This window comes from Cupressus sempervirens, chromosome 11, assembly GCF_028749045.1.
Source record: "Cupressus sempervirens isolate cs-2001-9-10 chromosome 11, ASM2874904v1, whole genome shotgun sequence".
Taxonomy (NCBI): Eukaryota; Viridiplantae; Streptophyta; class Pinopsida; order Cupressales; family Cupressaceae; genus Cupressus; species Cupressus sempervirens.
In genome coordinates this window covers 397,122,995-397,138,873 of record NC_143128.1, presented here as the reverse complement: position 1 = coordinate 397,138,873, position 15,879 = coordinate 397,122,995, and the positions used below count along the sequence as shown (strand labels likewise).

At 44.0% G+C, this 15,879-nt stretch overlaps 12 pseudogenes; all 12 read left to right on the top strand.

Annotated features, from left to right (window-relative positions):
* Window positions 1-18: 18 nt before the first annotated feature.
* LOC149529794 (5S ribosomal RNA) lies at window positions 19-137 on the top strand (annotated as a pseudogene).
* A 598-nt stretch (window positions 138-735) lies between these two features.
* Window positions 736-854, top strand: LOC149529793 (5S ribosomal RNA; annotated as a pseudogene).
* A 1,196-nt stretch (window positions 855-2,050) lies between these two features.
* LOC149529792 (5S ribosomal RNA) lies at window positions 2,051-2,169 on the top strand (annotated as a pseudogene).
* A 1,312-nt stretch (window positions 2,170-3,481) lies between these two features.
* Window positions 3,482-3,600, top strand: LOC149529791 (5S ribosomal RNA; annotated as a pseudogene).
* A 587-nt stretch (window positions 3,601-4,187) lies between these two features.
* Window positions 4,188-4,306, top strand: LOC149529790 (5S ribosomal RNA; annotated as a pseudogene).
* A 571-nt stretch (window positions 4,307-4,877) lies between these two features.
* Window positions 4,878-4,995, top strand: LOC149529789 (5S ribosomal RNA; annotated as a pseudogene).
* Window positions 4,996-5,566: 571 nt separating this feature from the next.
* On the top strand, window positions 5,567-5,685 carry LOC149529788 (5S ribosomal RNA; annotated as a pseudogene).
* A 1,998-nt stretch (window positions 5,686-7,683) lies between these two features.
* Window positions 7,684-7,802, top strand: LOC149529787 (5S ribosomal RNA; annotated as a pseudogene).
* A 759-nt stretch (window positions 7,803-8,561) lies between these two features.
* Window positions 8,562-8,679, top strand: LOC149529786 (5S ribosomal RNA; annotated as a pseudogene).
* A 1,998-nt stretch (window positions 8,680-10,677) lies between these two features.
* LOC149529785 (5S ribosomal RNA) lies at window positions 10,678-10,796 on the top strand (annotated as a pseudogene).
* A 587-nt stretch (window positions 10,797-11,383) lies between these two features.
* On the top strand, window positions 11,384-11,502 carry LOC149529784 (5S ribosomal RNA; annotated as a pseudogene).
* A 591-nt stretch (window positions 11,503-12,093) lies between these two features.
* LOC149529783 (5S ribosomal RNA) lies at window positions 12,094-12,212 on the top strand (annotated as a pseudogene).
* Window positions 12,213-15,879: the final 3,667 nt, after the last annotated feature.

Below are 15,879 nucleotides of genomic sequence, written 5' to 3'. Positions count from 1 at the left end.
ATGCAAGAGTTTCATATTGGGTGCGGTCATACCAGCGTTAGTGCACCGGATCCCCTCAGAACTCTGCACTTAAGCGCGCCTAGGCCGGAGTAGTACTGGGATGGGTGACCTCCTAAAAAGTCCTGATACTACACCCTTCTTTTACTTCTTACAACATGTTGTTATTATATTTGCACTACTCTTTTAGTTCTTGGAGCCCATTCTCGATCACGCGTCCCCGTTCCCCTATTCAACTTCATTTTGGGTTCCCATGCCTATTTCCAAACCTAGGACATGAACTTGCTACATCTTTCTTCTTGTCCTAGACGAGTTGCATTCTAGATGATGGACACAATGTTAAAACGATGTTCCTCAACAAAGTGATCTTTGTATGGCTGAAACAGTCGATATAATAACAATGCATTCTTATGATGGACAGAACCTTATACATTACAACTCATGGTATTCAACAACTTTTGAGGGTCATAACTTTTCACCCTCCACCTTCGTTCTTCTTGAAATTGTCAACAACATGGATTCATTAGGAGAAGTTATCCCCGTGGAAACCCATGCCTTTCTCCCTATTGGTGCCTTCTAAGTGCCGGATAAGGCGCATTCTTAATGTCGAAGTGCTCTTTACTTGCTCGTGCATTCTGGGTGCCCCATAAGGCACGTTCAAAGTTCTGGATAAGGTGCATCCAAAATAAGGTGCAACCCAATGCATGCCCTAAGGTGAGGACCCAAGAGTTTCATGTTGGGTGTGGTCATACTAGTGTTAGTGCACTAGATCCCATCAGAACTCCGCAGTTAAGCTTGCCTAGGCCAGAGTAGTACTAGGATGGGTGACCTCCCAGGAAGTCCCAATGTTGCACCCTTCTTTTACTTCTTAGACCGTGTCCTTGTTATATTTGCACTACTCTTTTTGTTCTCGGATCCTATTTTCTATTGCACATCACCGTTCCCCAATTCAACTTCAATTTGGGTCCCCAAGCCTACTTTCAACCCCGAGATAGGAACTTGTTGCGTCTTTGTTCCTATCCTAGACAAGTTGCATTCTAGATAACGGACACAATGTTAAAACGATGTTCCTTAACAAAGTGATCTCCGTATGGCTAAGACAGTCGATATAATAACAACACATTCTTATGATGGACAGAAGCTTATACATTACAACTCATTGTATTCAACAACTTTTGAGGGTCATAACATTTCACTGCCCACCTCTTTCCTTCTTGAAATTCTCAACAACATGGATTCATTAGGAGATGTTATCCCCATGGAAACCCACGCCTTTCTTCCTATTGGTGCATCCTAGATAAGGTGCAACCCGGTGCATGCCCTAAGGTGAGCATGCAACAGTTTCATGTTGGGTGCAGTTATACCAGCGTTAGTGCACCGGATCCCATCAATACTCCCAAGTTAAGCGTGCCTAGGTCAGAGTAGTACTGGGATGGGTGACCTACCTAGAAGTCCCCGTGTTGCACCCTTCTTTAACTTCTTAGACCATGTCGTCATTATATTTGCACTACACTTTCAATTCTCAGAGCCGATTTTCGATCGTGCGTCCCCGTTCCCCAATTCAAATTCAGCCTACTTCTAACTCTAAGATAGGAACTTGCTACATCTTTCTTCTTGTCCCAGACGAGTTGCATTTTAGGTGACGGACACGATGTTAAAATGATGCTCCTCAACAAAGTGATCTCCGTATGGCTAAAACAGTTGATATAATAATAATGCATTCTTATGACGGACGAAACCTTATACGTTACAACTCATGGTATTCAACAACTTCCTAGGGTCATAACTTTTCACCCCCCACTTCTGTTCTTTTTGAAATTCTCAAAAACATGGATTCATTAGGAGATGTTATCCCTGTGGAAACCCGTGCCTTTCTTCCTATTGGTGCCTTCTGAGTGCCGGATAAGGCGCATTGTTAATGTCAAAGTGCTCTTTACTTGCTCGTGCATTATGGGTGCCCCATAAGGCACGTTCGGAGTGCTGGATAAGGTGCATCCTACATCAGGTGCAACCCGATGAATGCCCTAAGGTGAGCATGCAACAGTTTCATGTCAGGTGTGATCATATCAGTGTTAGTGCACCGGATCCCATCAGAACTCCACAGTGAAGCGCGCATGGGCTAGAGTAGTACTGGGATTGGCGAGCTCCTGGGAAGTCCTAGTGTTGCATCCTTCTTTTACTTCTTAGATTGTGTCGTTGTTATATTTGCACTACTATTTTAGTTCTCGGAGCCCATTTTGATCGCGCGTCCCCGTTCCCCAATTCGACTTCATTTTCTATCCCAAAGCCTACATCCGACCCCAAGATAGGAACTTGTTGTGTCTTTCTTCTTGTCCCAAATGAGTTGCATTCTAGATGACGGACACAATGTTAAAATGATGTTCCTCAACAAAGTGATCTCCGTATGGCTGAAATAGACGAGATAATAACAATGCGCTCTTATGATGGACGGAAGCTTATACGTTACAACTCATGGTATTCGACAACTTCTGAGCTTCATGACTTTTCACCCCCCACCTCCATTCTTCATGAAATTCTCAACAACGTGGATTCATTAGGAGATGTTATCCTCATGGAAACCCATGCCTTTCTTCCTATTGGTGCCTTTTGAGTCCCAGATATGGCACATTCTTAATATCAGAGTGCTCTTTACTTGCTTGTGCATTCTGGGTGCCCCATAAGGCATGTTCAGAGTGCTAGATAAGATCCATCGCAGATAAGGTGCAACCCGCTGCATGCCCTAAGCTGAGGACGCCATAGTTCCATGTCAGGAGCAGTCATACCATCGTTAGTGCATCAGATCCCATCATAACTCCGCAGTTAAGTGCGCATGGGCTGGAGTAGTACTGGGATGGGTGAGTTCCCAGGAAGTCCCAATGCTGCAACCTTCTTTTACTTGTTAGACCATGTCATCATTATATTTGCACTACTCTTTTAGTTCTCAGAGCCCATTTTCGATTGCGCGTACCCGTTCCCCAATTCAACTTCATTTTGGGTCCCCTAGCCTACTTCCAAACCTGGGATAGGAACTTGTTGTGTCTTTCTTCCTATCCCAGACGAGTTGCAATCTAGATGATGGACACAATGTTAAAATGATGTTCCTCAACAAAGTGATCTCCTTATGGCCGAGACAGTCAATATAATAAATGTGCATTCTTATGATGCACAGAAGCTTATACGTTACAACTCATGGTATACTACAACTTTCGAGGGTCGTAACTTTTCACCCCCACCTCCGTTCTTCTTGAAATTCTCAACAACGTGGATTCATTAGGAGATGTTATCCCGTGGAAACTCATGCCTCTCTTCCTATTGGTGCCTTCTAAGTGCCGGATAAGGCACATTCTTAATGTCAGAGTGCTCTTTACTTGCTCATGCATTCTGGGTGCCCCATAAGGCACGTTCGGAGTGTTGGATAAGATGCATCCCAAATAAGGTGCAACTCGATGCATAGCCGAAGGTGAGGATGCAACAATTTCATGTTGGGTGCGACCATACCAGCATTAGTGCATCGGATCCCATCAGAACTCCACAGTTAAGCGTGCTTGGGTCGAACTAGTACTTAGATTGGTGACCTCCCAGGAATTCCTAGTGTTGCACCATTCCTTTACTTCTTAGACCCTATCGTTGCTATATTTGCACTGGTCTTTTACTTCTCAGAGCCCACTTTCGATCACGTGTCCCCATTCCCCAATTCAACTTCATTTTGGGTCCCCAAGCCTACTTTCGACTCCAGGATAGGAACTTGCTACGTCTTTCTTCCTATCCCAGACGAATTGCATTCTAGATGAAGGACACAATGTTCCTCAAAAAAGTGATCTTTGTATGGCCGAAACAGTTGATATAATAACAATGCATTCTTATGATGCACAGAAGCTTATACGTTACAACTCATGGTATTCAAAAACTTCCGAGGGCCATAACTTTTCACCCCCCACCTCCGTTCTTCTTGAAATTCTCAACAACGTGGATTCGTTAGGAGATGTTATCCCCATTGAAACTCGCGCCTTTCTTCCTATCGGTGCCTTCTAAGCGCCGGATAAGGTGCATTCTTAATCTTGGAGTGCTCTTTACTTCCTCGTGCATTCTAGGTGCCCCATAAGGCACGTTTGGAGTGCTGGATAAGGTGCATCCCAAATAAGGTGCAACCCAATGCATGCCTTGAAGTGAGGATGCAATAGTTTCATGTTTGGTGCGATCATACCAGCATTAGTGCACTGAATCCCATCAGAACTCCGCAGTTAAGCGCGCTTGGGCTGGAGTAGTACTGGGATGGGTGACCTCCCAGGAAGTCTTGGTGTTGCACCCTTCTTTTACTTCTTAGACCCTGTCATCATTATATTAGCACTACTCTTTTACTTCTCGAAACCCATTTTCGATCGCGCATCCCCGTTCCCCTATTCAAGTTCATTTTGGGTCCCCGAGCCTACTTTCGACTCCGGGATAGGAACTTGCTGCATCTTTCTTCATGTCCCAGACGAGTTGCATTCTAGATGATGGACACAATGTTCCTCAACAAAGTGATCTTTGTATGGCCAAAACAGTCGATATAATAACAATGCATTCTTATGATGCACAGAAGCTTATACATTACAACTCATGCTATTCAACAACTTCCTAGGGTCGTAAGTCTCCTCCCCCCACCTCTGTTCCTCTTGAAATTCTCAACAACGTGGATTCATTAGGAGATGTTATCCCCATGGAAACTCGCGCCACTCTTCCTACTGTTGCCTTCTAAGTGTCGGATAAGGCGCATTCTTAATGTTGGAGTGCTCTTTACTTGCTTGTGCATTCTGGGTGCCCCATGAGGCATGTTTGGAGTGCTAAATAAGGTGCAACCCGATGCACGGCCTAAGGTGAGTATGCAACAGTTTCATGTTGGGTGCGATCATACCAGCATTTCTGCACTGGATCCCATCATAACTCCGTAGTTAAGTGGCTTGGGCCAGAGTAGTATTGGGATGGGTGACCTCCCGAGAAGTCCCGATGTTGCACCCTTCTTTTACTTCTCAGACCCTGTCGTTGTTAGATTTGTACTACTCTTTTACTTCTAAGAGCCCATTTTTTATTACGCATCCCCATTCCCCAATTCAAGTTCATTTTGGGTCCTTGAGCCTACTTCCAACTCAAGGATAGGAACTTGTTGTGTCTTTCTTCCTGTCCCAGACGAGTTGCATTCTAGATGACAGACACGATGTTCCTCAACAAAGTGATCTTTGTATGGCCGAAACAATCGATATAATAACAATGCGTTCTTATGATGCACAGAAGCTTATACGTTACAACTCATGGTATTCAACAACTTTTGAGGGTCGTAACTTTTCACCCCCCACCTCCGTTCTTCTTGAAATTCTAAACAACGTGGATTCGTAAGGAGATGTTATCCTCATGCAAACTCGCGCCTTTCTTCCTATCGATGCCTTTTGAGCGCCGGATAAGGCGCATTCTTAATGTCGAAGTGCTCTTTACTTGTTCATGCATTCTGGGTGCCCCATAAGGCACGTTTCGAGTGCTGGATAAGGTGCAACCTAATGCATGGCCTAAGGTGAGGACACAATAGTTTCATGTTGGGTGCGATCATACCAGTGTTCCTACACCTGATCCCATCAGAACTCCATAGTTAAGCACGCCTGGGCTGGAGTAGTATTAGGATGGGTGACCTCGCGGGAAGTCCCAGTGTTGCACCCTTCTTTTACTTCTCAGACCCTGTCTTCCTTATACTTGCATAGCTATTTTACTTCTCGGAGCCCATTTTTGATTGCACGTCCCTGTTCCCCAATTCAAGTTCATTTTGGGTCCCCGAGCCTACTTCTAACTCTGGGATAGGAACTTGCTACGTCTTTCTTCCTATCCCAGATAAGTTGGATACTAGATGAAAGACATGATGTTCCTCAACAAAGTGATCTCCGTATGGCTGAAACAGTCGATATAATAACAATGCGTTCTTATGATGCACAAAAGCTTATATGTTACAACTCATGGTATTCTAAAACTTCCGAGGGTCGTAACTTTTCACCCCCCCCCCCCCCCCCCTCCATTCTTCTTGAAATTCTCAAGAATGTGGATTCATTAGGAGATATTATCCCCGTGGAAACTCATGCCTTTCCTCCTATTGGTGCCTTCTGAGCGACAGATAAGGTGCATTCTTAATGTCAGAGTGCTCTTTACTTGCTCGTGCATTCTAGGTTCCCCATAAGGCACGTTCAGAGTGCTGGATAAGGTGCAACACAATGCACAGCCTAAGGTGAGGAGGCAATAGTTTCATGTTAGGTGTGATCATACCAGCGTTAGTGCACCGGATCCCATCAAAACTCCACAGTTAACTGCGCTTGGGTCGGAGTAGTACTCAGATGGGTGACCTCCCGGGAAGTCTCAGTGTTGAACCCTTCTTTTGCTTCTTAGACCTTGTCGTTGTTATATTTTCACTTCTCTTTCCCTTCCCTGAGCCCATTTTCGATTGTGCATCCTCATTCCCGAATTCAAATTCATTTTGGGTCCCCGAGCCTACTTTCGATTCTGCGATAGGAACTTGCTGCGTCGTTCTCCCTGTCCTAGAAGACTTGCATTCTAGCTGATAGACACGATGTTCCTCAACAAAGTGATCTCTGTATGGCTGAAATAGTCAATATAATAACAATTTGTTCTTATGATGCACAAAAGCTTATACATTACAACTCATGGTATTCTACAACTTTCGAGGGTCATAACTTTTCACCCCCCCACCCTCCGTTCTTCTTGAAATTCTCAACAACATGGATTCGTTAGGAGATGTTATCCCCGTGGAAACTCGTGCCTTTCCACCTATTGGTGCCTTCTGAGCGCCGGATAAGGCGCATTCTAAAAGTTAGAGTGCTCTTTACTTGCTTGTGCATTCTGGGTGCCCCATAAGGCATGTTCGGAGTGCTGGATAAGGTGCATCCCAGATACGGGGCAACCCGATGCATGGCCAAAGGTGAGGACACAACAATTTTATGTTGGGTGTGATCATACTATCGTTAGTGCATCAGATCTCATTAGAAATGCGTAGTTAAGCGCACTTTGGCCGGAGTAAACTAGGATGGGTGACCTCCTAGTATGTCCTGGTGTTGCACCCATCTTTCGCTTCTTAGACCCTGTCATCACTATATTTGCACTACTATTTTCCTTCTCAAACCCTATTTTCAAATGCACGTCCCCGTTCCCCAATTCAAGTTCATTTGCGGTCCCCAAGCCTACTTTGGACTCCGCAATAGGAACTTGTTGCGACCTTCTCCCTGTCCCTGACAAGTTACATTCTAGATGACGGACACGATGTTCCTCAACAAAGTGATCTTCGTATGGCCAAAATAGTCGATATAATAACAATGTGTTCTTATGATGCACAGAAGCTTATACATTACAACTCATGGTATTCTACAACTTCCGAGGGTCGTAACTTTTCACCCACCCCCCCCCCCCTCCATTCTTCTTGAAATTCTCAACAATGTGGATTCGTTAGGAGATGTTATCCCGTGGAAACTCGTGCCTTTCCTCCTATTCATGTCTTCTGAGAGCCGGATAAGGTGCATTCTTAATGTTGGACTGCTCTTTACTTGCTCGTGCATTCTGTGTGCCCCATAAGGCACGTTCGGAGTGCTGGATAAGGTGCATCCCAATAAGGTGCAACCCAATGCATGGCCTAAGGTAAGGGTGCAACAGTTTCATGTTCGGTGCGATCATACCAGCGTTAGTGCATCGCATCCCATAAGAACTCTGCAATTAAGCGCGCCTTGGCCGGAGTAGTACTGGGATGGGTGACCTCCTGGGAACTCCTGGTGTTGCACCCTTCTTTTGCCTCTTAGACCCTATCGTCGTTATATTTGCAGTCCTCTTTTCCTTCTCGGAGCCCATTTTTGATCGCGCGTCCCCGTTCCCCAATTACAGTTCATTTTGGGTCCACGAGCCTACTTCTGACTCCACGATAGGAACTTGTTGCGTCTTCTCCCTGTCCCAGATGAGTTGCTTTCTAGATGATGGAAACGATGTTCCTCAACAAAGTGATCTCCATATGGCCAAAGTAGTCGATATAATAACAATGCATTCTTATGATGCATAGAAGCTTATACATTACAACTCATGGTATTCTACAACTTTTGAGAGTTGTAACTTTTAACCTCCCCTCCGTTCTTCTTGAAATTCTCAACAACGTGGATTCGTTAGGAGATGTTATCCCCGTGGAAACTCACGCCTTTCCTCCTATTAGTGCCTTGTGAGCACCGAATAAGATGCATTCTTAATGTCAAAGTGCTCTTTACTTGCTCGTGCATTCTGGGTGCCCCATAAGGAATGTTCATAGTGTTGGATAAGGTGCATCCTAGATAAGGTGCAACCCGATGCATGGCCTAAGGTGAGGACGCAACAGTTTCATGTTGGGTGCAATCATACTAGTGTTAGTGCCTTCTGAGCGCCGAATAAGGTGCATTCTTAATGTCAGAGTGCTCTTTACTTGCTCGTGCATTCTAGGTGCCCCATAAGGAATGTTCTGAGTGCTGGATAAGGTGCAACCTGATGCACAGCCTAAGGTGAGGACACAATAGTGTCATGTTGGGTGCGATCATACTAGCGTTAGTGCACTAGATCCCATCAAAACTCCGCAGTTAAGCACGCTTGGGCCGGAGTAGTGCTGGGATGGGTGACCTCCTGGGAAGTCCGGTGTTGCACCCTTCTTTTACTTCTCAGACCCTTTCGTCGTTATATTTGCACTCCTCTTTTACTTCTCGGAGCCCATTTTCGATCCCGCGTCCCTGTTCCCCAATTCAAGTTCATTTTGGGTCCCCGAGCCTACTTTCTACTCCGAGATAGGAACTTGTTGTGTCTTTGTTCCTGTCCCAGATGAGTTTCATTATAGATGACGATCACGATGTTCCTCAACAAAATAATCTCCTTATAGCTGAAACAGTCAATATAATAACAATGCGTTCTTATGATGCACAGAAGCTTATACGTTAAAACTCATGGTATTCTACAACTTTCGAGGGTCGTAACTCTTCATCCCCCCCTCCGTTCTTCTTGAAATTCTAAACAACGTGGATTCGTCGGGAGATGTTATCCCCGTGGAAACTCGCGCCTTTCCTCCTATTGGTGCCTTCTGAGCACCGGATAAGGTGCATTCTTAATGTCAGAGTGCTCTTTACTTGCTCGTGCATTCTGAGTGGCCCAGAAGGCACATTAGGAGTACTGGATAAGGAGCATCCCAGATAAGGTGCAACCTGCTGCACGGCCTAAGGCAAGGATGCAACAGTTTCATGTTGGGTGTGATCATACTATCAGTAGTGCACCAGATCCCATCAGAACTCCGTAATTAAGCGCGCTTGGGCCGGAGTAGTACTGGGATGGGTGACCTCCTGGTGTTGCACCCTTCTTTTGCTTCTTAGACCCTGTCGTCGTTACATTTGCACTGCTCTTTTCCTTCTTGGAGCCCATTTTCAATTGCGCATCCCCGTTCCCCATTTCAAGTTCGTTTTGGGTCCTCGAGCCTACTTCTGACTCCATGATAGGAACTTGTTGCGTCTTTCTCCCTGTCCCAGACGAGTTGCATTCTAGATGACGAAATCAATGTTCCTCAACAAAGTGATCTTCGTATGGCCGAAAAATTTGATATAATAACAATGCGTTCTTATGATGCACAAAAGCTTATACGTTACAACTCATGGTATTCTACAACTTTCGAGGGTCGTAACTTTTCACCCCCCCCCCCCCCCCCCCCCGTTCTTCTTGAAATTCTCAACAACATGGATTCATTAGGAGATGTTATCCCCGTGGAAACTCACGCCTTTCCTCCTATTAGTGCCTTTTGAGTGTTGGATAAGCCGTATTTTAAATGTCAGAGTTCTCTTTACTTGGTCGTGCATTTTGGGTGCCCCATAAGGCATGTTTTCAGTGTTGGATAAGGTACATCCTAGATAAGGTGCAACCTGATGCACGGCCTAAGGTGAGGATGTAACAGTTTCATGTAGGGTGCGATCATACCAGCGTTAGTCCACCAGATCCCACCAAAACTCTGTAGTTAAGCGCGCTCGGGCTGGAGTAGCATTGGGATGGGTCACCTCCCTAAAAGTCTCGGTGGGTCACCCTTCTTTTGCTTCTTAGAACCTGTCGTTGTTATATTTGCACTACTCTTTTCCTTCTCGGAGCCCATTTTCGATCATGCATCCCCATTCCCCAATTCAAGTTCTTTTTGGGTCCCCGAGCCTACTTCCCACTCTGCGATAGGAACTTGCTGTGTCTTTCTCCTTGTCCCAGATGAGTTGCATTCTAGATGACGGACACGATGTTCCTCAACAAAGTGATCTCCGTATGGCCGAAATAGCTGATATAATAATAATGCGTTCTTATGATGCACAGAAGCGTATATGTTACAACTCATGGTATTCTACAACTTCTGAGGGTCGTAACTTTTCACCCCACTCCCTCCATTCTTCTTGAAATTCTCAACAACGTGGATTCATTAGGAGATGGTATCCCCGTGGAAACTTGCGCTTTTCCTCCTATTGGTGCCTTCTGAGCACCGAATAACGCACATTCTTAATGTCGGAGTGCTCTTTACTTGCTTTTGCATTTTGGGTGCCCCATAAGGCACGTTCAGAGTGCTGGATAAGATGCATCCCAGATAAGGTGCAACCTGATGCACGGCCTACGGTGAGGACGCAACAGTTTCATGTTGGGTGTGATCATACCAGCATTAGTGCACCAGATCCCATTAGAACTCCGCAATTAAGCACGCTTGGGCCAGAGTAGTACTGGGATGCGTGACCTCCTGGGAAGTCCCAGTGTTGCACCCTTCTTTTGCTTCTTAGATCTTGTCGTTGTTATATTTGCACTGCTCTTTTCCTTCTCGGAACCCATTTTCGATCGCGCGTCCTCGTTCCCCAATTCAAGTTCATTTTGGGTCCCCGAGCCTACTTTCGACTCCGCAATAGGAACTTGCTGCGTCTTTCTCCCAATCCTAGACGAGTTGCATTCTAGATGACGGACATGATGTTCCTCAAAAAAGTGATCTTTGTATAGTAGAATCAGTCGATATAATAAAAATGCGTTCTTATGATGCATAGAAGCTTATACGTTACAACTCATGGTATTCTACAACTTTCGAGGGTCGTAACTTTTCACCCCCCCCCTTCGTAATTCTTGAAATTCTCAACAACGTGGATTCGTTAGGATATGTTATCGCCGTGGAAACTCATGCCTTTCATCCTATTGGTGCCTTCTGATTACTGGATATGGCGCATTCTTAATGTCGGAGTGCTCTTTACTTCCTCGTGCATTTTGGGTGCCCCATAAGGCACATTCGGAGTGTTGGATAAGCTTTATCCCAGATAAGGTGCAAACCGATGCACGGCCTAAGGTGAGGATGCAACAATTTCATGTTGGGTGCAATCATGCCAGCGTTAGTGCATCGAATCCCATCAGAACTCTGCAGTTAAGCACGCTTGGGCCGAAGTAGTACTGGGATGGGTGACCTCTCGGGAAGTCCCAGTGTTGCACCCTTCTTTTGCTTCTTAGACCTTGCCGTCATTATATTTGCACTGCTCTTTTCCTTCTCGGAGCCCATTTTTGATCGCGCGTCCCCGTTCCCCAATTCAAGTTCATTTTGGGTCCCCGAGCCTACTTTCGACTCTACAATAGGAACTTGCTGTGTCTTTCTCCCTGTCTTAGATGAGTTGCATTCTAGATGACGGACACGATGTTACTCAACAAAGTGATCTCCGTATGGCCGAAATAGTCGATATAATAACAATGCGTTCTTATGATGCACAGAAGCTTATACGTTACAACTCATGGTATTCTACAACTTCTGAGGATCGTAACTTTTCACCCCCCCCCCCCCTCCGTTCTTCTTGAAATTCTCAACAACGTGGATTCATTAGGAGATGTTATCCCCATGGAAACTCACGTGTATCCTCCTTTTCGTGCCTTCTAAGCACCGGATAAGGTGCATTCTTAATGTTGAAGTGCTCTTTACTTGATCGTGCATTCTGGGTGCCCCATAAGGCATGTTCGGAGTGTTGGATAAGGTGCATCCCAGATAAGGTGCAACCCGATGCACAGCCTAAGGTGAGGACACAACAGTTTCATGTTGGGTGCGATCATACCAACGTTAGTGCACTAGATCCCATCAGAACTCCGTAGTTAAGCGCACTTGGGCCGAAGTAGTACTGGGATGGGTGACCTCCCAGGAACTCCCGGTGTTGCACCCTTCTTTTGCTTCTTAGACCCTGTCGTCGTTATATTTGCACTGCTCTTTTCCTTCTCGGAGCCCATTTTCGATCGCGCGTCCCCCTTCCCCAATTCAAGTTCATTTTGGGTCCCCGAGCCTACTTTCGACTCTACGATAGGAACTTGTTGCGTCTTTCTCCCTGTCCCAGATGAGTTGCATTCTAGATGACAGACACGATGTTCCTCAAAAAAGTGATCTCTGTATGGCTGAAATAATTGATATAATAACAATGCATTCTTATGATGCACAGAAGCTTATACATTACAACTCATGGTATTCTACAATTTTGGAGGGTCGTAACTTCTCCCCCCCCCCCCCCCCCCCTCCGTTCTTCTTGAAATTCTGAACAACATGGATTCGTTAGGAGATGTTATCCCTGTGGAAACTCATGCCCTTCCTCCTATTGGTGCCTTCTGAGTGTCAGATAAGGTGCATTCTTAATGTCGGAGGTCTCTTTACTTGCTCGTGCATTCTGGGTGCCCCATAAGGCACGTTCAGAGTGTTGGATAAGGTGCATCCCAAATAAGGTGCAACCCGATGCACGGCCTAAGGTGAGGATGCAACAGTTTCATGTTGGGTGCGATCATACCAGCGTTATTACACCGCATCCCATAAGAACTTGGTTGGGTATTTTTCATTATGTTGTGATGCGAAATTGGTTCTTGCGGCGTTATTGAGCTATAAGGGATTATGGATTGTAATTAGGTTTTAATCACTGGATTGTAATAAGATCGGACTTGCTGTTTGGTGGACATAGCCAAGGGATTGGGTGAACGACGTTAAATCTTGGTGCCTTGTGTTCATTTCTGTGTGATCTATTATTTCTTAGTTATTGGTTATATTTGCATGTAGTTTTTTATTTCTGTCTGTGGTTTATCCTAACAAGTGGTATCAGAGCGAGGTTGTCTTTCAATTATCCTCTGCAGGAAATTCTCATGGTTAAGTGGGAGTCTCACGGTTGAGTGGGAGCGATGGCAGATGAGGGTAAGTTGAGGGTTGACAAGTTTAATGGGCAGAACTTCCAGTTATGGAAGATGCAAATGGAAGACTATCTATATTAGAAGGATTTATGGAAGATGTTGGAAGGCAAAGCCAAGAATCAGGGAATTATGTCAGAGGCTGAATGGGATCTTTTGGACAGAAAGTCACTCAGAAGCATTCGGTTATGCTTGGCACCATCAGTGGCATTTAATATTACAAAAGCAAAGATGACAGAATATTTGATGAAAACCCTAGCGACACTGTATGAAAAGCCCTCTGCTTGAAACAAGGTATTTCTCATGAAGCATTTATTTAATATGAAAATGGCAGAAGGTGGATCTGTTGCAGATCATTTAAATGAGTTTAATTCTATTACTAGTCAATTATCTTCTGTGGGTATCAATTTTGATGAAGAAATTAGGGCTCTCTTGATTTTGTGTTCTTTGCTTGAAAGCTGGAATGGCTTGGTAATGGCGGTGAGTAATTCTATTCCTGGATCTAGTACCCTAAAATATGATGATGTGATCGGTGTTATCTTAAGTGAGAAAACTTGTAGAAAATCCTCAAGTGGATCTACATCAGGAAGTGCTTTAAATGTACAAAGCAGGGGCAGAACGACTGAAAGAGGAAGTAACTCTAGAAATTGTGGAAAATCAAGAGGAAAGTCAAAGGGGAGGAGGTCTCAATCGAGAGGACCAAATGATTGCTGGTACTGTGGGAAACCAAGGCACAAAAAGAAAGATTGCTGGAATCGAAAGAAAAATGAAGGAGATAAATCATATGGAGACAAGGAGGCAAATGTGGTAAGTAAAAAATCCGAAGAGGATACTTTTCTTCTATCTTTAGAGAGTGTTGATGATTCATGGGTTTTAGATTTTGGTGCTTCATTTCATGCTACACCTCATAGAGGTTATTTCATTGATTATGTCCAAGGGGATTTTGGGCTTATTTATTTGGGGGATAATGAACCCTGTCAGATTATTGGAAAGGGAAAAATTAAGATTAAGTTGCAGAATGGGAATCATTGGCTACTGCATGAGGTAAGACATGTTTCAAAACTAAGTAGGAATTTAATTTCAGCAGGGCAACTCGGTGATGAGGGTTGTGTAGTTACTTTTAATGATAAAAATTGGAAGGTTTCAAAAGGTTCCCTTGTAGTAGCAAAAGGTGTGAAAGTAGGCATCTTATATCTTTGTACAGGTCATATTGTTCCTTCTACTTTGATTGTTTCAGAGAAAAATGAATGTTCAGGAACAATTGTTGCAGTTGAGCAGGGAGAACAAATAGCTACTGTAGATTCTGATACAGCGTTGTGGCACAATAGACTTGGGCACATGAGTGAGAAAGGTATGAAAGTACTTCATTAAAAGAAAGTTTTACCGGGTCTGAAATGTGTGAATATGGATGTCTATGAAAGTTGTGTGTATGGAAAACAAAAGAGAGTAATTTTTGTAAAGACTGGGAAGGAAAACAAAAAGGAGAAATTACAGCTTGTGCATACAGATGTATGGGGACCAGCTCAGGTATCTTCCCTTGGTGGGTCTCATTATTATGTTACATTTATTGATGACACAACTAGAAAAGTATGGGTTTATTTCCTTAGACAGAAATCTGATGTATTTCAAACTTTTAAGCAATGGAAATGCTTGGTTGAAAATGAAACTAGTAAGAAATTAAAATGTCTCAGATCTAATAATGGTGGTGAGTATTGCAATCATGAATTTGAAGATTATTGCTCCACTAATGGTATTCATAGACAGAAAAATGTTCAAAGGACTCCACAGGAAAATGGAGTGGTTGAATGCATGAATAGGACTATAATGGAGTGTGCAAGGAGCATGAGGTTGCATGCTGGGTTGCCCTTACACATGTGGGAAGAGGCTGTCAATACTACAGTATATTTGATTAATACAGGTCCCTCTACTCCTTTGGGTTGTGGTATTCTAGAGGAAGCATGGACTGGTAAGAAGGTGAGTTATTCTTTTCTCAAGACCTTCGGTTGTGAAGCTTTTGCTCATATAGACTCTGAAAATAGAACCAAGCTAGAAGCTAAATCAAAGAAATGTGTCTTTGTTGGATATGGCATTAATGAATTTGGCTATAGGCTTTGGGATTTTGAAAATCTTAAAATTATTAGAAGTCGAGATGTCATATTCAATGAGAAAGTGTTGTACAAAGATCTGTTGCAGCAACATGAGAAGAAAGAAGATGATTATGTAGTGCTGGATGATATTCCAAAAGCTAATGTTCCAGCCATTCCTCATGATGTGCAATAACTGCAACAACAAATACCACACACACCAGTGAATGTTAGACAATCAACCAGGCAAATTAGACCTCCACAAAGGTTTTCTCCCTCTTTGTATTCTATTTTACTTACTGATGTTGGTGAACCTGAAAGTTATGATGAAGCAATGCAGGTGGCTACTAAGATTCAGTGGGAGTCTGCAATGAAAGATGAAATGGACTCTTTGCTGAAAAATAAGACATGGGATTTGTGCAAGTTGCATGCAGGTAAAAAGGCTTTATAGAATAAGTGGGTTTACAGGTTGAAAGAAGAGGAATGAGGTAAGAAAAGATTTAAGGCTAGGTTAGTTGTAAAAGGATTTGCATAGAAAAATGGAATTGATTTTGATGAGATATTTTCTCCTGTTGTTAAAATGACT